General features: G+C 38.5%; 1 protein-coding gene and 2 long non-coding RNA genes across 3 annotated transcripts in view; 1 reads left to right on the top strand and 2 right to left on the bottom strand.

Annotated features, from left to right (window-relative positions):
- The window catches only part of RB1CC1 (RB1 inducible coiled-coil 1), a 51,056-nt gene extending 50,521 nt beyond the window's left edge, over positions 1-535 (bottom strand). The window contains exon 1 of the mRNA XM_070940543.1: positions 488-535. The gene's annotated coding sequence lies outside the window, so the exon portion shown is untranslated. The remainder of the gene's footprint in view (positions 1-487) is intronic.
- An 807-nt stretch (positions 536-1,342) lies between these two features.
- Positions 1,343-7,048, bottom strand: LOC139314726 (uncharacterized). The gene is made up of 3 exons (XR_011600211.1): positions 6,964-7,048; positions 3,382-3,433; positions 1,343-1,484 (listed from the first exon to the last, which is right to left on the bottom strand). It is a non-coding gene; the product is annotated as an uncharacterized lncRNA (long non-coding RNA).
- Positions 7,037-21,770, top strand: LOC139314725 (uncharacterized). Its single transcript, XR_011600210.1, has 3 exons — positions 7,037-7,437; positions 19,528-19,653; positions 20,912-21,770. It is a non-coding gene; the product is annotated as an uncharacterized lncRNA (long non-coding RNA).
- Positions 21,771-22,024: the final 254 nt, after the last annotated feature.

Genomic DNA, 22,024 nt, shown 5'->3' with positions numbered 1-22,024 from the left:
AAAATAGAAATTGTGAATATATATGCAAGAGGAAACTAGTTAATAATTATATTTCCGTCAGTGACAACCCTATATATCTTTATTTACATTAAACTGTGACATATAATATGGAACAATACAAATATTCATTTAGTGAAAATTGGATTGGGCAACTCTACTACTCAGCGAAGTGGTCACTAAATAGGAAATCATGTGACTACAACTGTAATTTTCCCCTCCTCAGCACTGGGATAGTACCTAGCTTGAAACTGATGAGATAATCAATCAAAACTTGGGCTTTTTTGCCCCCAAACCATTTCCTTGTCCTTTGGAATGCTCATCTGACACTGGGATAAACAACAAAAAGGGAATTAATACTTGCATTTACATTCACTGGAGAGGAAGGTATTGCAAGAGAATAAGTAGGCCCACAATGGAGAATATACATTGAAAGCAATGTGCTCCTGCCAGCAGCCACAAGTGCTCTACTCAAATACCCATTCTGTACCTGCTTCTTCTCTTGTAATCCCATCCTCTGCAATCTTTCCACTCTGAGTGAGGTGCGGAATGGATCAGGAATAGGAGAGATTGCCGACAGAAAGACAAAAGCAAGGGGTTAAAAAAAAAGGCCAGGCACAGGACAATGCTTATTATCATGGTGATCACATAATTGAGGGACACCATGAAGATCATAAATGTGGGCACTGGTGTAAAGGGGTTTTTTTTCAGCACCATTGTAACCCTGAATGATCTCTGAATGAGACGGGTGGGAACTGAGGACTACTTGTACTCTGTAATTCTTGTACAGAATACTTACATTAAATAAAGACTAGATTACATTAGAGAAAAAAACAGTAAAAGACTGATAAATGCCAACACTGAAAATGCCATTTAAATAGCACAGCTATAAGTACAAATAGATTTTGTAAATAAGTACACCCCCATACAACCATCTATGCTAGTAATCGGTTGCTTCTGTTGCTCAGATATATTCAGGAAAAAAGTTTTAGTACGTGGATTCAGAAATAACATAACTAACCTAAAATGGTTCCATACAGAAACACAGATATGTTTCTACACTGCTATTTATGTGGAGATTATGTATGAAAATAATTTATTTAGACCAGATTTTAACACCAAAAGCTTTAATTATTAGAAAATGTATCAGGAAGTTTCAAGTTTTTTGATGAAAATGCATATCTTAAGCAAGCAATGACACTGAACTGTGGACAAACAGTTGATGCATCTCCAAAGATACAGTAGGAAGTTTCATAGCAAGAGTGCCATTACCAAGAAGCAGAGATGCAGGTTTTCTGGAAAAGTCTTGAAATGAGAATTTCCAAAGAAAAAGTGCATTGATACAATCAGCATATTATTCATCTCAATGCTTGTCTAATTTTCTGTAGCTTCTAAGAGCTTCTTCTCCATTCTTCTATCTCTCAGCCATTGGAACCAGTTAGGGGTAGCCATAAAATCCCTGCTTTTCAACTTTTTAAAACGAACATCTGAAAAGCAAATTGTACAACTTTGAAACCACCAAACTTGACTGAAGTGATTTTTTTTCAAGCCTCATCTCTAGAAGAAAGGTCTTGTTTCACACAAGTAATCCCCACTTATCAAAGATTGGGGCAGTGGTTCCACTTATGCTGAACAACAGCTCTGTGGAGATCTACTCCAGTACTCACTTAGAAAGACATTCAAACAAACTCAAAATTAAGAATGTTCTTCTCAGGCCACTAATTGATTTTATTTTTCTTAATTGCAAGAGCCAAAGTACTGTAGGAATGCTTCATGAAAAATACAATTTCAGCTTAATTTCTAATTTGGGAATATATATTTTTAACCAAAATGTACAACACACTACACATTTCTGTCTTTTTCTTCTTTGCAATTAGATACATTCCCCATGTACAGAATCACTAAATACATTGAAAGCTAAAGCAAATTATTCTAATGAGAAAGAAAACTGGGGCCTCAAAGAAGTGGCTCTAGAGCAGAGGTATGAAATTCAATTTCATTGAGGGCCGCATTAGGGTTGTGTTTGACCTTAGGGGGCCGGGGTGGGCGTGGCCAGGGTAGGCATGGCCATCACTCGTGTCAGGGGCGCCTAGGGTGGCCCGAGAACTCTGCCAGAGAAAATGGGCTCCCGAGCTTGTTTTTCGACTGTGATGGCCTCCTGCAACCCTCTGCCAGTGAAAATGGAGCTCGGGAGGGCCACAAGTAACCCTCCCGAGTTCCATTTTCTCTGGCAGAGGCACTGCGGGCCGGTCCTTTGCTGTTTCCAGGGCAGCCCCACAGGCCAGATCTAAGCACCCCACGGGCCAGATCTGGCCCCCAGGCCTTGAGTTTGATACCCTGGCTCTAGAATGAGCTCTCCAAACATGCTGAGGATCAGCAGCAACTTCTATAAGTAATAAAGGGATATAAGAAAACAAACAGTACAGTACTCTGAATGGCTAAGACTATGTTACCACAAACTAACACTTGATTTTATTGAAAGCATGAAGATGATCAAAGAAGCTTTGCTACAGGAAAATTATACCTTCTCTTTATTGCTTATTAACATCACAATCCTATTGTGCTTCTTTCCTCTTCCACAAAAAATATTTGTGTGGAAGTAGAACAATGACATAGAAAGGAACTTACAATTTAGAGAAGAAAGCATTAAAATCCTTTATAAGGCTTAGGTCAGGCCAAGGTCAGATCAACTCAAGTTGTTAAAAAGGTTTTGAGTATTTTATTTAGAGCCACTGAATTAATTTGAAAAACAGATAATTAAAAAAAATAAAGATGGAAAAAATGTTTCCACTTTTTCCAAACAGGCAAAAAGGCAAATCCAAAAAACTAGAGCAAAAAGAATAATACAGGTAGTCCTCGACTTACAACCATTTGTTTAGTGACCTTTTGAAGTTACAATAGCACTGAAAAAAGTGACTCATGACCATTTCTCACACTTATGAAAATTGCAACATCTCCATGATCAAAATTTGGGCACTTAGCAACTGGCATTTAGTTATGACAGTTGCAGTGTCCCAGGTCATATGATCACTTTTTTGTGACCTTCTGACAAGCAAAGTTTATGGGGAAGCCAGATTCACTGAACAACTGTGTTATTAACAACTGCAGTGACTATACAGTTCAACTATGGCAAGAAAGGTAAAATGGGTAAAACTCACTTAATTGTCTTGCTTAACAACAGGTCATGCAGACCAGATTCATATTTCTGCTCATATGCTTATAAGCATATACAGCATACATGCTTACTAATATTCAATATAGTAGATCGCAAGAATGTCAAGGACCTAACGTACATTTTTTCAGCATCTATCTGACATTATATTCATGTTGAAAAGATAGTAAATATGTAATTGTGTATATACTACTGTTAGATAGTTTACTCACCGGTTAACTACAAATGCATGTCCTGCATAACTGCAGCTCTTTTTAATCTGATCTAGAAAAATGTGAAAATAGGTATTTGTCAAATCTACAGTTTAAATTTTAAAGAGGGTATTGACACTCTGCATTATGCTTGGACCATGCCTGTGATTAGGATAATTAAAGAGCTGGAGAAAAACTCCAGGAAAACTATTCAACTACAACAGTGGTGAAAGTATGTACAAGATTAAGAGGCAACTCGAGAACAGTGTTAAAACAAGTATATGAAAGGTTGATCTAGATGAGACCATAGCAAATATTTGAAAGAGGACAGGATAAGAATCAATGAGTAAACCCTGCAAGAAAGCAAATTTTAGTTAAACACTTCAGGAGGTGCCTGTGGTCTTAAATGATGTGAATCAGTTTGGCCTAGTGGTTCAAGCACCCGGCTAGAAACCAGGAGACAATGAGTTCTAATCCTACTTTAGGCATAAAAGCTGTCTGGGTGACTTGGGGTCAGTCATTTTCTCTCGGCCCAGCTCAGTGTTGTGGAGGAAAGAGGAAGAGGGAACATTAGGTATGTTTGATGCCTTGAGTTACTGGCAATATAATAAGGAAATAAATAATCTGGGAAGAATTTGAATTTGTTTATCCTGATAACAGGGACCTTGGATTGTGAATTCAGCCACCTGTTCTTTAAATCCTGTCTTCTCCTGGCTGATCAAGGCCTTCTAGTAGGTGAGGGTCCCATGTGTACTGGGTCGATGCAGAAGTTAATGTTTCTTTGTGGGAGAGAACAGTGCCAGCTGTTCTGAAAAAGGCAATTATTTGAATGAAAAAAATAGTCAATAGTCAGATTATTTGCCTAGTAGTTCAGAGATCAAAAACCTGATGCTAGGTATAGATGTGATGTTGGATGCTTATGTTGCATTGTTGCAACAACAATGTATAAGTCTTATGAATATTAGCAAAGATGTAGAAGTTAGAACTCTTAGTCTTTACTTCGTAAATAAGGCATGCTATCAGCAGCAATAAATATTGTTTCATTTCTCCCATTATCAACATTGTTTAGGTTTTTAACAGTAATAGCATGCTTACATGCTATAAGAAAATGTGGTGTTTATGCCGATCTCAAATGCACTTTAACTTTCTAAAGTAGCCTAAATCATGAGATCATAGCACAATACTAAAAATATCCCTTCAAAGTAAATGGTATGAAGTTCAGTGGAGCTGACAGTTAGGTGAATAAACATAGGATAAAAATATCAAAACACTTATGGTTAAAAATGAAAATATGCACAGAATGAAAACAAGTCTCAATCAAGGCTGAATCTTAAATCAGCCCTCAGAAAATCCTGGAACACACATTGGGTAGTTACACCAAAATAGCTACATGAAAAGAATAGAAAATTCTGAACATGGAATATTGTTTCTTCATTTTACTATGTCAGATCCTTGCAAAAAAAATCTTTGCAAATTAAGGAAAGTATTTAAAACTATGAGTCACTTGTTTGATATAAAAATGAGACCCATGAGTATCACATGGCAAAATTGGGCAGCAATAATTTAATACCAGCTATAAACCTCAACATTTGTATGAAATTGCAACAATTTAAAGTTGCACACAAAGTTTTAGGCACCCATGGATAAATTTTATGTTTCAATGAATTTTGAAACGAGCACAAGCAGGCATAACCTCTCCATGGCACAGAACAGAATATGCCATCTTTTTAAAAAACCTGAATGCATGTTCATCAACTATGTACAGTTGTTCAATAATTTAAAGCAAGAAAATTGTCTCTATGGCAGGTGCAGAAGTTTGCACACCCTTTCAAGTCAGTACTTTGTTTCACCTTCTTTGGCAGAAATAACAACTTCCAAACATTCCCCATAGTCCGGGGGTATCTGTGGGATACAGGCAGCACATGAAACCACACACCGTTCCCATCCGTGAAAAATGTCTTTCCATGAACTGGTCCTTGGTGCCCAAAAAAGGTTGGGGGCCATTGCTATAATCAGTTAAGAATTTTTCCATTCTTGCTATCTGAGATCTCTATATGCTCATGTTTTTTCTCTATTCAGATCTATGAATTGTTAAAGTCATACCAAAACCTTCAGTTTCCTTTTAAATATGTAATGATTGTCCTGGGAAATACTAGATCACTCTATTGCTGAAATATCTAGCCTCTTTTTAATTGTCCAAATTTCTGCCCTTACCATATACACTATTTTCTTGTTTGGAATCTGAACTGTACATTAATAGCAAGTATGCATTTAAATTTACAGAAAAAATATGTTGAACTTTGCACCGTATAAGAATTATGCCAACTCCAATTGTGCTTAAAGTAACATATTATTGGCATAAGACAACTCATATAGATTCTTATCAATATATTTAATTATTTTAATTAGAAATTATTTTTATCAAATTAAAATATGCAGTTAATATTCTCTGAAAAACAGAATGCCTATAGTTACACAGTACCAAAGGAAAACAAAACATTTTATGGAAATATTATACAGTAGCTATTAATTTTATAATACTTTATAAAATAGATTAAGCACATTTATAAGGCTTTAACATGTAAAGAGAATGCAAAAACATATCAGCTGTAGCAATGAATTCACAAACTAATCCAAACAACACTGTAGGTGTCTAGTTCAGAATAGTGAGAATGACCAATTTCTGGCAAACCTAGCTAAATTTTACAAACAAATGTTATACACTGTGTTATCGTTATCAACAGAGTTATAGGGAATGTATCTCCCACTGGAGTTACTTCCAAAATATGTACTGAGTATGGGCTGTGTTTATAGGTTCCATATATACCACAGCTAAAAATAAATACATCAGTGTAATTTTACCATTGTTTCCTCCAAACTCAAAACAATTCACCATCCACCTGAACTAATAATCCTGGGGAAGCCACAAGATGACATGGAATCTCACCATGGGGCCTGGTACCAATTTTCTACAGTTGTCTGATCTTTTAACCATGGGAAAATCAGTCAATAACAAGACTTCAGCCACTACTACAACAACAACAATAAAAAAAAAAATGAGAGAGAGAGAGAGTCCCTTAATATTAGCCATGCCAAAAAAAAAAAAAAAAAAAAAAAACAACCCTACAAATACACGGGCTTTAACGGAAAAGCTATCAAGTGGGCAGGAGATTAAAAATGCGAAACAATGAAGGGGTGAAAGGAGGCATTTCTCCTACCTACCTAGACTACTTTAAATGATCGCGCTTAGTGGAAAACAAGAGAAGGGAAGGGGGAAAAAATAAAATAAAATAAACACCACCCTTAAAATGATCACTGCCTTCCTTACACAACAAGGTGGGGGGGGGAAAGGCGGGACTACAAAAGTGCGGGACGGCTGAGTCATCCCCCATGGAGTTAACTTCAAGGGAAAAGGGAATCCCGGAGAAGTGAAACGGGACATTTTCGGGACCGGCGTGCCAAGACACCGGGCCGGTCCAGGGGTGGGGTGGGGTGGGGTGGTTGCGCAAGGGGCGGTCGTCTCGGTGACAGCGACGGCCAATGCCGGCGGGCTCCTCTCAGCCTTGGGACATCGCCCCCCCCTCCCACTTTCCCGCGACTCACCCCCAGCGGGCCATCCCAAGAGCAACAGCTGGGCGGTCCCGGGCACCGTCCCGCGCCGGGGACCGGCGGCTGCGGGAGCTCCTCCCCTCTTCTGCGGCTTCACACACACACACACACAGGGCTTCGGGGGTCCGGCTCCCGGAGAAAGACAAGTGACGGGAAGAAGCACGAGCAACGGCAGCGACGCCAAGAGACCGAGCTGTCGATGGGATGGGGGATGCCCGCGGGGAGCGGCGAATGTACTTCGAAGGTTCCGGGCTGTGTATCGGGCCCCGCGGGCTTAAGCGCAGCCCTCACTGCCGCTGTTTGTTATTGTCGTCGCCTATTTCCGCCGCGGTGCATCTTGGGTAAACTCACCAGCCGGATAGACGAGTTGCGGAGGTAGCAGAACAACCATAGAGAGAAGCCAGCGGCCTCTTGGGTAGAGCGGCACCCCGAAATCCTCGGGGTTTTGACAGAAGGAAAAATAGGAAGGTAACGAATGAAGGAAAACTTTTGTAGCCCCAGGGTTGAAATGTAGGGGCCTCGGTGCTCTCTGAGCTTGGTGGTTTACTTGCAGATGTTTCGTTACCCAGCTAGCACTAATGATGTTACCTAGGGCAGGGGTGGGCAATTATGGCCCCTTTACGACTTGTGGACTTCATTTCCCAGAATTCCTGAGCCAACCATGCTGGCACAGGAATTCTGGGAAATGAAGTCCACAAGTCGTAAAGGGGCCATAATTGCCCACCCCTGACCTAGGGTAATGAAACGTCTGCAAGAAAATAAGCAAGCAAGCTCAGAGAACACCAAGGACCCCACATAGGAAGTTAAGGTTGTCACAAATATGGACAAGTGGATTAATTCAGTTTTTTTTTCAGGCAGGGAGAGAGGTGCATGTTTGCCTTCTTAATCTAGTCCAGTGGTCACCAACCAGTGGTCCATGGACCACTGGTGGTTCGCGAGAAAATTCTGATGTTCTGCAGAAAAATTATTTACATTTTTTATATTGCACTAAATATTATTTATCTTTTTTAAAAAAATCATATTGGTGGTCCGCGGGATTTAAAACTATGGATTTAGTGGTCCCTAAGGTCTGAAAGATTGGTGACCCTTGATCTAGCGTATTGTTTCTGAACCTTGGCAACTTTGGCAGGTGTACATTTCCAACTCTCAGAATTTCCCAGCCACTTTCCTGGAAGCTGAAGTCCTCCACATATCATAAAGATGCCAAGCGTGACTTTTTGGGCCGTGCTGGCAAGAAGAAATTGAGCATGTGATTCCGCAAAGACATCTGATCTCATGATGCTTAGTGTTCTTCTAAAAAAGCATTTGATCTGGTTTGAAACATAGGCTTAGTACTGCTTAAAAAAAAAAAAAAAGTGGTAAACCTATGTTTAAGAAATGGAGTGCAGGGAAGATTTAAACCAGGAAATAAATGTGGATTCTTTCAATGGTGTGTTACTGATTTTGGCCCCAGAGAGGGCATTACAGATTTTCTGTTGACAAGGAATTTCTTTTGTCTGTACTTTCTATTGTATTCATTATTTGAACTGGAGGCCCATTTTTCCTACTTTAATATATTTTTGTACATACTATAGGATACTACTAGGTCCTTCCATCTGGGATCACTTGTTGTTAGCATTGCTTTTTCATGCAGTAGCTACTGATTTTGAATATTGAGGAGCTGGTGTGAAATTGACAAGCATCCTCTTGTAACAAGTCACACACCAACCAAAAGGCATAAAATGAGGTGGAATGGAATGCACCTGATATTTCTCAGAACTGCTCCATTGTGCTTATAACTTGTGATTTGTCCTATTTCTGATCGTAGATCTACTGATCTTCTGAAAGTGTGACAAAGCTTCATCCCAAAATATCCCAGAAATAGGATTAAGCAAGATGCTCTTTCATTGTACCATACAAGATCATGAACTTTATTATTCATCCTCCTACATCCCATCAATCTGTCAGTCAGGAATTAAAACCATATGAATAGTGATCATCAGGCTGATTGGTATTCAAAAATGTCCTAGCTGACAGATTTCTGGGGCATACGAGGAGCAAGGGATGAAGCAAGAGGCAACTGCCTTGATAAGTCCTGGAAGCTGGTTGCTGCTTCATTCTGTATCTTCCTATGCCGTATCAACATTGCTGCTGGGATATTTTTGGATGAGAACCCTGAACTTCCAGATAGGCCCATGCTTAGAAATAGTCTGAGTAGCTGGACACAATCACATAATACTTCTGCATGCCTTTAAAGATACTTATAGCATTCTTCCAGCAGCTATCCATAGTCCCCTAAGACTGGCTCAGTACACACTAAGGACACACCTATACTGAAATTACTGAAGGCAAAAATAGTCCCAATGTGTGGAATTGAGGGGCCTTGCACAAAGCTATCTCCCTTGAACAAATTCAGACCCATTTTTCAAGAAGCATTCCAAGAACTAATAAGAAAACATGATGAGCCCTTATGGTCAGAGCAGAAACAGATATCTATTCCGTACATAGCCAATCAATAATTAAAGTTTCCACATACTGGCAAAGTATCTACCTAATGTATGTTTAGTGGAACAGATAAGTGTGGCTCAACCCAATTCCTCGCTAAGCTGACTTGCCAAAGTTATTCACAGAATGGGTTTTCAACCTGTATTTACTCTCAACTGTCTCCCAGGCAAGGGTCATTTTTAAACAGAGTCCTAAATATATCAGTGCCCAAATTGACATGGAGTTCTTGGCAAAAAATAGATCTTCAAATTGGCTGGCTAAGAACAAAACTATTTTCCAATTTGAAAAATATTTGCCAATGAGTTTGATGAAGTTCTTAAGCAGGTCATATTTTAAAGCAAGTTTTGAGTTGTTGGATTCCATGACCAAATATGGGTACTTCCATTACCTGCCATATCATGAGTGGACATGTACAGTCTGTGCAGTGCCCCAGCTATCAAATATATTGCTCGTTTGTTTAACTGTCTTAAATATTTAACATATATATTTGAAAGAATAGCCCACTAATCTGGGCCCTGGGCGAATCTGAATCACAGATTATCCTATTTTCTCCTGGCATCTAATTGTGGCATTGTGAGCATAACTACTTCGTTAAAGCAGTTTTGCTAAGAACCCATTATATCAAATAGATTGGGGCATCATATAAAGGTGATGTATCTATCTGAATGCTAATTCTTTGTATTTTCCACATATGTATTTTATTATTGAATTTTTATCCATTTTACCCCGGAATTAGATCCCATACTTTTATTTTCTTTGATATGGCCATAAGATTAATCAATTAATAAACTATTACATATTAAGGACAGTGGTTGATGGCTGTTTCTCCTGCTAGTTGGTGATATTATGAGATGAGAAGAGCACAATAGCACGGAGGATTCAAAAGTCCCTGTCCTTAACCTGCCCCACATTAAAACAGTAAGGACAGCATTTATCTGCCTTATCTGAGCACAGAGATCACTCATCAAGGCATATTCATCTAGTTGATTCAAAGAATGTGGCTATGAGGAACAAGCTCTGTATCAGGCACATGTGTTGTCATAGACATGGTCTTCACGGTGCCCAGACCTAAATAATATTGAAAATATGTCAGCAAATCTCAATATAGTTCATCAAGGAGGACTAGGAATATTTCCGAACTATATTGCAAGAATTCTGCAAAGAAAAGTAAAGAAAAAAATGAAATGTAAGGGGGGGAAAAGGCTCTTAGCTGGCTACAAAAAATAATTGGAGGTAGAATTGTCACTAATTACCAACTAAAAGGCTCTGCAAACGTATGCACCTGCCATGTTAATTATTAATACCATATTAATTTCTTATTAATAACTGCCACAAATAGTAAGTATGCATTCAAATTTGTGGAAATATACTGTGTTTAATTTTTGTACCATGTAGAGATTGTCAGCTTCTGTTCATTTAGGAATTCATTGAAGCACACAATTTGACCTAAACTGTACAATACTGAGTGGGCCATTGTTGATCTGTTGCTTAGCATGTATAAGGAAAATAGGAAGTGATGTTATGGGTAGAAGAATATTTTTAACAGAAATTTCAAGCAATAAGGTCTTTACCCAAAAGGTTTTCAATCTACACGATCTATCTACAGTAGTTTAGTACTTGGTTGAAATATCTGATTATGTAATTAAAAATGAGCCATTGCTATGGCTGTGATTCTAATATATTAATGTAATCCTATGAAGTAGGGGCGTTGGTAGTACAGTGGTCTAAAGCACCCTGTTATTAACACAGCTGCCTGCAATTACTGCAGGTTCGAATCTTACCAGGCTCAAGGTTGACTCAGCCTTTCATCCTTTCTAAGGTAGGTTAAATGAGGACCCAGTTTGTGGAGGCAATAAATTGACTATAAATATACAAAAGTATGAAGGCTATTGCTTAACGCATTGTAAGCCACCTTGAGTCTCCGGAGAAGGGCGGCATATAAATCAAATAAAAAAAAAAAAAAGGAATGCACCCCATGAAAAAATATGTTTGTTTATATGTGTACTGATTATAATGTTTTGATGAGATAATAGTATCTCAAAGTAAGCCAAATACCTGATTTTTTTTTAAACTCATGGATATCATCATAGATGCCTTAATTATAATTATCATAGGAGGGAATCTTTTTGCCTTGTTTATACATTGCACAAAGCAATGCTTCGTTTAACCACAGCTATTTGAATCAGTCATAATTGCATGGTTTCACAGCCCACAAAAAGCTATAACCAAAACTTTTTAAGTGGGAGTATAGTCAGAAAGATTTTAGTAAACTGCATTGAAACTTCTCAATTATCCCACAAGCTTCAAACAACTGGAAGCCATTTTTGCTACTGTTAGTGTTAACAATCTAATGTCCAAAAGATTTTGCCTGCCAGAGACATAATTGATTAGTGTAATATCCTTGTGATTATGGTGTGGTACATACATTTGCAAAGGTAGCTGTCAGCCATCGATCAATAACTAATCCTAGTCTATTTGCCCCCCCCCCCAAAAAAAGAACCAAAATAAGCAGATAATTGATTAGTGTGCAAAACTCACTGGCAGGCAAAAACATTTTGATCTGCAAAAAGGGAACAAGGGTTGATTAATATGTATTATAGTTTTGCATGCTTCAAAAGAAAGATAGAAAAGATGCTTCAGAATGGGAAGGAACGTAGTATCTCTTTAAAGCAGCTGTGTCTTTTTTCTGGCTTCCTCGTAAGATACAGCATTGTCTTTAACCAGACTCCATAAAGCAGGCAGTTATTTTTTTCAGGCTCATGCAGAAGACACATCTGTTGTGCTTGCATTCCTGTACATTCTAAAATATCTTTTTAAATTATAATACTATAGTATAGTATTATATAATATATACTATACTATGAGATGAGATGAGATGAGATATGATATATATGATATGATACGATACGATATAATATAAATTATAATACTATTTATGAACAATATAAAGCATGAGTGTCAACTCACGGCGTCACGTTGCTGCCACATGAAGTTTCGCAATGTTTCTCCCATTCATGGAGCTCAGGTAGGCGTGACCTGTGTGTGACACATGAGGCCTGCGGGCCACCTGTTTGACACCCCTGATATAAGAGTGAAAGGAAAACTGATTTAAAGGAAAAGCTACTGTACTGACCTGGGTGACCTATATAATGTGATGTTAAAGCCTAGAGTATAAGTTAAATATCTTTAACTTATGTTAATATCTATAGATAATACAAATATCTATGTTCTGCATTAAATATAGTTTGTACCCATGGTTTGTTTTGCAACAACCTTAACCATGGTGTTGCCTATTATCCCAATACTGAAGAAATGGAGTTAGTGTTAATTTACAGTCTACAGTAAAAAAATTTAAATCAATCTCCCCCCCCCCTCTCTTTCTCTCCCACTCCCTCCCTTCTTCCCTTTCTGTCTCTCTCTTTTAGATTAACACTAATTCCATTTCTTCAGGAAATACCATGGTTAAGGTTGATCCAAAACAAACCATGGGTACAAACTATATTTATTGCAGAACTATTCTATTCTATTCTATTCTATTCTATTCTATTCTATTCTATTCTATTCTATTCTATTCTATTCTATTCTATTCTATTCTATTCTATTCTATTCCATTCCATTCCATTCCATTCATTATATTACATTACATTATATATAATCCGGAGACAATAGAAGCAAAATGGGGCTATTCCAGCTGCAACATCTCTGCTGCCCTTAGCTCTGATTTCATTCTCTGCATGTGAAAGAAACAGAAACACCAAAGGACTGGAGGAGATTCTCCATGTGGGCAGAGGATCTTGGATCTTTGATGTGTTTGCTTTTACCTTCTATGACAAATACATAGTCATAGGAAGTGCCAACTAAATGATCGTACCAGTAGTGTCTAGAATACCAGCCAAGATGGGAAGTGACTAAGTCTTTTGTCATTTTATCTGACAGGGAACACAGTACACACCCATTAAGAATATATTGTGTTGAACTCTGGAAAACTGAGACTAGCATATGCTTACCTTCCTGTAGATCATGTTTATGGATATAGATGGGCCAAAAAAAGAACATCTTTGTTACCCTATACAATATATCATTGTATTTCTGTAGTTGTTGTTTTTGTCTGGTTGAATCATGCTCTAGAGTCAATACACTTGCCTGCATGTACCTTATTTTTATTTCTGTCATGCATGTGTGTGTCAAGGACTTGCACAATCTTTTTTGCCAAAGCCATTAAACGAATCCTGCACTAGTTAAGTGAATCCAGCTTTCCCTGTACACTTTGTTTGTGAGAATCTGGCTGAGAAGCTTGCAAATGATGATCATATGACCCTAGGATGTTGCAACTGTTATGCAACCCTCGACACCAAGCTATCCTGACTGGATGATACCCTGGAAGAGGGGTGGGGGGAATGGACGAATGAACGTTGGCACGGGTGACGGTGGTGGGCTTAGGAACCACTGATAGGAGTTACTGCTCACTGGTGTTGGGTATAGTAGGGTCGCGTGGGGAATATTGTGGATCGGAGGATAACAGCGACACAAGATGAAGAGCAACGTCATACTCCCGCGACTGGGCTGCTTTCTGTGGCAGTAGATACAAACCAGAACACCTTTTCACTGGCTGTAATTGCAGAGACACGCCCAACACAGAAGCAGCCCCAATAAAAGGGCGCTGGATAGCAGCCTCTCTCAGTATTGCTTTATGTGCATTAGCAATCCAGTGTTCAATAGTAGCTGTTGTGTAGCGGATATTGAACCAGGATTGATTCACCAAGCTCAGGCTATTGAGAATTCCCTGCGTTTTCACACCGGCAGCCTAGCGGAGCCGAGAATAAATATATCCCACTTGCCAAGTGCATGAATCATAATCACGTAACCACAGGTATCCTGCAACAATTGTAAATCTGAGAATTGGTCCTAAGTTACTGTTTTCAGTGCCATCATAATTTTGAACAGCTACTAAATGATGGTTGTAGGTCGAGGAGTATCTGTAGGAGTCCTGTGGGATTTTCAGTTGGAAAATACAAAAGGACCAATAAAGGAGAATACTTATAGCTGAGGGGTCCTTGATGCTATCTGAGCTTGGTTGTTTTTGTACAGACATTTCATTATACAAGCTACAAACATCATCAGTGGTAGGATTCTAGACAGAGTTTTGCCAAATGCTGATGTAACAAGACATCATTAAATGGGCAAAACAGTATTTCGATATGGAATTAGTATATTAAGTTTTCATGCAAAATTATAGTTATTGATTATTAATAACTTTCGCCCAGGAAAAAGCATACTTAGAATACACAAAGACTGAACAGTCACATTCTGGTCTGTCTCACATTAGAACAAACCTTACTGTGCAAAATTATAAAGGGAGCATAAACAGACATGGAATTAAAATCAAATAGTCACAGCCAGACATGGTTACAAAGCTTTTTACTTTGCTTTTCTTGGCATTTCTCAACAGCGAGAATACTGAATATTAAACTAAAGGTCCAGAAGAAAAGACTACATGCTCTGAAGAAGTTGAGAGCAGACTCGGAAACCAAAAGGAGCAGTTTATCCTATCCATCCAAATTCTCTCCATCCTCTTTTCTTCATACTTTCAAATTATTTAATGTTCTCATATATCTTTAAATAAACCTGGGAGAGACATTAAAAGACAAATGGTTTTCTCATGTCTTTATTTTACTTATTTGTAATTTATATCTGGAGTTTTCTCCTTGTCCTACATATACAGTAACTAGCACGTCTTCCTCCATTTTTTTGCTACATCAATCACCTTGTGAGAAAGGTTAAGCTGAAAGAGAGAGTTGGGTTTTAACATTATCCAGTGAGCTTCAGTGGCTGAAAATGGACTTGAACATGAGTTCCCCTGGGCCTAGTTCAACAAGTGGGAATGCATGATGCACAACGTTCTCCTCAGACACTGAAACCCAGAGGGTGGGGAAGGCCGTTTCCCCCCTTCGCCAGGCTCTTAGAAAGCCTCTGGACCTGGGGAGGGCGAAAAATGGGCCTTCCTGTCCCACTGGAAGTCAGGAAATGGGCTGTTTCTTGCCTCCGGAGGGCCTCCGGGTGGATGGGGAAGGCCCTTTTTGCCCTCCACAGGCTCCTAGAAAGCCTCTGGAGCCTGGGGAGGACAAAAACGGCCTCCCCCTCCCCCAGAGGTCTTCCGGAGGCCGGAAACACCCCATTTTCCAACTTCTGGTAGGACCAGAAGGCCCAAAAATCAACTGGCTGGCTCACTCATGCGCATTGGAGCTGAGCTAAGGCACCGCTTGCGTGCCCACAGGTGCCATAGGTTCGCCATCATAGTTCTATGAGATTCAAATTTTCTACTAGGAATTAAACTCTGGGCCTTTGCACTTCAGATATACAGTGTACTAATTTAGATGCTTTCTGTCAAGAATAGCTAATTCTACTTTGTTGTAACGCTATATTAACAGAATCTTGTAAATCTGATAATACAGATGTGCTTTTTACAGTTAAAGAGTTCCCTTCTCTGTTTCTTTCCTGTTAAGCAGATGCAGGCTGTGCCCTCTCTTATCTAATTGTTCCTTAGGCAATATCTGTTCAACCCGTCTCCAAGAATCCATTCCACATACCATTATACTATCTTTCCTAAACTACAAATGTCCATGAGTTCAATTGTCAGTAAAGGATTTGAACCCTACTGAAAACCATTTATCTATCTTTGATAAATCCAAATTGGATGAAACTGATGATCTGCTACCTTCTTGAGATCAGCATATCTGAAAACTCCACACAGGATATGTGCTGTAAAATAGAGAAACTAAAGTCTTGTGAACTCCAAACATGGGATCATGGTGTATTGTTACATATAGTATATAATTTTCTGCTCCGAGAGCTTAAAGTGTAGTAGACTGAGAGTGACTTTACACAGACTTTAAATACAGATAAACTAGTATTTATCTAGTTCAAGAGAAACTGCCAACAACAACAGCCGGCTGGATCAGGCAAAGGCCTATTTAGACCAACATTTTATTTCACCCAGTGGCTGCCCAAATATGCATGTTCTAGCATAAACATAGTTCCCCCCAATTCAGAAAAATATAAATGTTCTTATTCTCTGACAAATATAGATAGTGACCATATATATCAATGCAGATGAAAACTACTTAAATGCATCTATGGCCATATCAGTGGGCATGTAAGCTCAGCTCCGGCACACATGTGCATGCCGGCCAGCTGATTTTTGGGCCTTCTGGGCCCACCAGAAGTAGGGAAACAGGCTGTTTTCTGTCTCCGGAGGACCTTGGGGTGGTGGGGGAAGGCCCGTTTTTCTCTCTCCCCAGCCTTCGGAGCCTTTCTAGGAGTCTGGGGAGGGTGAAATCAGCCTTCCCCACCCCCACCTTGGAGGCCCTCCAAAGGCCAGAAATTGCCCATTTGCCAACTTCCGGTAGGACCGGAAGTCCCATTTTTTGCTGTCCCCAGCCTCCAGAGCCTTTCTACGAGTCTGGGGAGGGCAAAAACGGCCTTCCCACCCCCCTGGAGACCAGATAGGGAGACCAGAAAGGGACCAGAAGTTGGCAAATGGGCTGCTTTTGGCCTCCAGAGGGCCTCTGGGGGGTGGGGAAGGCCGTTTTCAACCTCCCCAGACTGCTAGAAAGGCTCTGGAGGCTGGGGACAGCAAAAAACGGGCCTACAGTGCCATCATGTGTCAGGAGCATGGGGGGGTTGCGTGCGCATGCGCGGGGGCAGGGCACATAGAATTATGTGCGACCTCCCCCTCCCCCTGCTCCTGGCACGCAATGGCAAAAAGGTTATCCATCACTGATCTATGGGATACATAAACCCAAAAGATAGTGTTATCTTTTCAAGAAAATTATTTAATAATCAACAATGCATTTTTCAATATTTACTATTTTGTTTTTAATATATTTATTTAAATCAATTTATGGCTCCTGATCTTACAAATGTGACCTTATGTGTCTGAGAAAGATGAAAAAAATACAATAGAAAAATATATTTTATGTTAAAAGCACACCACATTTGAATCACCAATAGAGGGCACTTCAGTACAGTTTATATTTTTTAGAGTGGATACAATAACTTTTTTTCCTGAAATGATTTTTATTTGTTCAATAACTGAATGAAAGTTACTCTTAACTCATTCATAAATGCAGTAACTGGGAAATAATATTCTGTTGAATAGATTGATGCATCACTATAACATGCTAGTCAAGTTCCATAAGCAGGAGTGATAAATTTCTTTCATCCCTGTCTAAAGACATTGAAAGAAATTTAGAAAGCTTGGTCATTCTGAACTTTATTTAGGTCCTGTTAGAGATATAATTTAACAAGCTGATTATAAAAAAATCCATCCAGACTTGAAATTCTGAGCATTCATAGCTTGTGAGAATCCATATTTTTCTATGTTTAACAGAATTAAATGGAGACTTCATTAATAACTAACTGATAACTATATGTGGATAGGTACAATGCAATCTGCTGCTTCCTCGTGCTTGCTTGCTTTTCAAAAGTAAAAAAAAAATAAAATCAGTCATCTTTTTATTTCTTTCCAGAGATAGATTAAATTTACAAGTGAATCTTGGGAGGGGTCAGGCCTTTACCACCGGTTCGCAACGGGATCACTTCTGCGCATGCGCAGATCACTGATGACATCCAGGGCAGTGGGCGGGGCCTCCCGCTGATTTTACTACCGGTTTTACTACACCCCCCCCGGTGGGGGGCAACCCACCACTGGTCAAGCCTATTTAGTTTGAGATTACTATTTTTTCAGAGAATAGTAGACAACCCATGACCCTTAGGTCAGTGTTTTAGAGATATATGGTTATCTAAATAGAGAAATAGAATGGCCATGGGTAGGCAAAAAAAGAAGTGAGAGTGAGTTCTGACTTCCTATCAGTTTCCCCATTGACTTATCTTCCAGAAAGCTGACAGGGAGTGTTGGAAAAACTATCACATGCGGCATGGTGGCAGCGCTAAGGAAGTGGCCCCTACTTAACCAAATTTCAATCCCATGGGAGTAATGGATCCTGGATTTTGGATGCATGCCTTAAATTAGCCCATATGAATTATATTGCTACAAAAAATGTTGCCCATGATGCACCAGTATATCCAATTGAAGATTACAAACAGACAAGGGAGTTTTAGTAGAATATAGATCGAGGTGACCCTAAGACATGTCAGAATGATAATTGAGGTGGATTTTGCAGAAAATTGATTCCTCCTCCATAGTATGTTGCTTGTTTATTTATTTGCAAACTGCATGAAAATGACAACACGCATAAAGACACAAGGAACCTACAAAATTTCAGAAAGATAAATGCAGAGTAAAATTACCAAGCTATTGTTTTTTTGTTCTGTTTGATTGATGTTAACATTCTGTTGGATTGAATTGGGGCTAACTTTAAGACATGCAATAAGATAAAGATGGATGATAGATGGAAAACAAAACAAAAGATAAGCAAAACTTGAATATCAGCATATTTAGTGCTGTAATCAGTAGAATGTCTCTTGCCAAAACTATCTTTCCTGCTTGTCGAAATAAAAAATAGACTTCAAGAGTACTGTAACTGGAAAACTTCATAAAACCACTCACTTTGATGGAAGGTAAGACAATTAGTTGTAGAACTATGCCGTATTTTTTCTTCTCTCCATACCCCAGTTGTTTTCTTATTATGGAGAGCTTAGGAGAAATGTGTTCAATTTTGCAGATATAAAATCTCTGAGTTCATCTGAATTCTCCTACCAAAAACAAATGTTTGATATAGTTCAGAAAAACTTTATTCAATTTATTCAGATGTCTTCCAAATCTATCTGAAACAGATTGATTCAATTATCAGAGATCCTAGGAATAGCAATTATTTATGAGTATACCTTGTAGCATAGGATAATACTAAATAAAGGGGCAAAATGTGTCTGTATAATACATCTTTGTTAACAAATGATAGCAAAAATATTTCCTGCCACATTATAGTCATTCAGACGATTTAATAACTCTGTGCAAGATTATAAAGTCAAAGTTATAAAACTTTGTCAGATATATTCATTAAATTCCCAATAAAACCTATTTCCATATGGTTTGAGCTATGTTATTTTTTCCAGAAAAAAAAAAGAACATGATGATGTTATCTATGTAGCAATAAATCATCTGCAAGAAAACAACCAAGCTCAGAGAGCAACAAGGACCCCACAGAAAAGAACATGTTGATAGAAAGCATCACTATTCAGGTAAACCTTTGCTTTAATCAATAGCTTGTATACTCATCTCTCCTTTTCCTTTCTTGCAGAAATGTTTATATATTTTAATAGCTCTCTTGCTAATTTTCTCTCTTCCTATTTTTTTTAAATGATCCACTATATTACCAAAAATAATTAGCAAGAAAGATGAATAATATAGTAAAAATAGAATTGACTTTCAGCAATTTTCAGACATGTCTATCTGCAAGATGAATTTCAATAGAAAAACAGCTTCATTTGATTTCTCTTGGGGAGTAAATATCTGACATTTCAAATATTGGTTTTTCAGCCAAGAGCAGAAAAACCCTGTAAGTTACAGTTCAGAAAATCTCCATTACAAAGCTATAAATCAACAGGTATCTTTTCTTCTGATTCCATTGTGTGGTAATATAGCAATAGCACTTAGACTTATATACCGCTCTACAGTGCTTTACAGCCTCTCTAAGTGGTTTACAGAATCAGCATATTTTGCACAACAATTTGGATCCTCATTTTACCCACCTTGGAAGGATAGAAGGCTGAGTCAACTTTCAGCCTGGTGAGATTTGAACTGCCAAATTGCAGTCAGCCGGCAGTCAGCAGAAGTAGCCTGCAGTACTGCACTCTAACCACTGTGCCACCATGGCTCATACAGTGTCACATGACTAGTTTTGTCATCCTTAAGAGTAGTAGTAATTAGTAGGGAAATATTGCCCAATCTGGCAAATGGTTCTTTGTATTTCTCTTAGCATACTGCCTAGCTTACTGGTCAGTAAAAGCTGAACACAAGAAAACAATCAGTCTTTTTTTAGGGAAAAAAAACTTTTTGAGTTGAGCTCAAACCATACTGATTATATGGACCAGGATATGCTGTTTCGTTAGTAGCAATATTCCAGTCAGCTCTTCAATCCTGGTTTTCTGGGCTGGTAAGAGTATTTCCCACTGAGGACCACGCTTAACTTTTTTCTTTTCTTTTCTTTTCTTTTCTTTTCTTTTCTTTTCTTTTCTTTTCTTTTCTTGCTGCTATTGCTATGATTTTAGAAATCAGTATTAGGAAGCATACCATACTCATATAAATACTACTGTAAAAAAAAAAGATTTGCGAATGTCGAATTGTGGAAGTCAGTTTAATGTCAGTTGCAACTCCTGCTCTCCTGAACAATGAAGAGCTTACTTAGAGGGCTACAAAGATAGTAGGAATGAAGAAAATGCTGATGGTACATGTTCATCTGTTGTGTGCAATTTCTAGTTTGCTATTTTGATGTTGCAGCATCCTGTGGTCAATGGTCATCTGATTGCCATTTGTGACCCTCACCACTGGATTCCTACTAGCAAAACCAATGGAACCCATCAGGAAGTTGCAAGTGGTGATTATGAGATGCTACAACCATATGGGATTCATCTAACAATAGCAACTGGGAGCACCAGACTGACCTTGTAAGTCAACATGATCATGTGACATTGTGCCTTATGACTGTTGCTTAGCAACAGAATTCCCAGATCCAATTACCATTGTTAAGTGAAATTATAGCTGCTCATACAGGTCAACAGGACCATTTTAATGTATTCAGCAGAGTTTTAGGAGTGAGAAAAGAAGAAAAACCACCAGTAATGAAAGGAGGAGGAAATAGAAAGGCAACCAAGGAAATAGGTAGGATACACAGGTAGGATGAACAGAAGGAGCTGGTGTGGGGAAAGATGTCTTGAACAGAAAATAAATTGACACAAGAAACCTATTAACAATAGACCAATAAAGGGTAAAATAGAATAATGGAGAAATAAAGAAGGGATTAATCAGAGAAATAAACTTAACCTATTTTTAGAGTCAGTAGAGTTTGCAATTCCCAGCGGATAGAAGGGATACCAAACAAAACATTTTGCCACCTTCTTAGTAGATCTTGACTCTTCAGAGGCAATAGTTAATAATACATACCTACAATAACTAGGAAAAAATAAGATTGCAGATGAGATTGCAGTAATTGTGCTTAGCAGAGCAAACCATCACCCACCTGGACTTCAGGAACAAATGATGATTCCTTGGGAAAAAATGTTCCTGAGGGGCCTGAGAAGCATCATTCATTGATTTATTTCATTTAAATCTGGAGTGTCTATCCAAGGTCAAGACAATGTAGCCCCCAATTTTATCCTTGCAAAATCTAGCAATGGCTCTAAAATCATTCACTTATGTGATCAAGTGAGAACTTGAACTCAAGTATCCAAAGCAAATTAATTACCTATTAACTATCCATAAAATTTAATTACCTATGATGCCATGTTAGCCATGATTTCAAAACATAGCAAAATAATATTAAGACTTTTGTATAAAAGTCTGACATAGTTGGCAGTCTACTCAACATGAGTCTTTGATTCTGTAAGCTACCAT

Source organism: Pituophis catenifer, unplaced genomic scaffold (genome assembly GCF_029215685.1).
Source record: "Pituophis catenifer annectens isolate HBS135680 unplaced genomic scaffold, rPitCat1.0.hap2 SCAF_3, whole genome shotgun sequence".
Lineage (NCBI taxonomy): Eukaryota > Metazoa > Chordata > Lepidosauria > Squamata > Colubridae > Pituophis > Pituophis catenifer.
The sequence above is the reverse complement of the archived record's forward strand: the minus strand, read 5'-3'. Positions and strand labels throughout refer to the sequence as shown.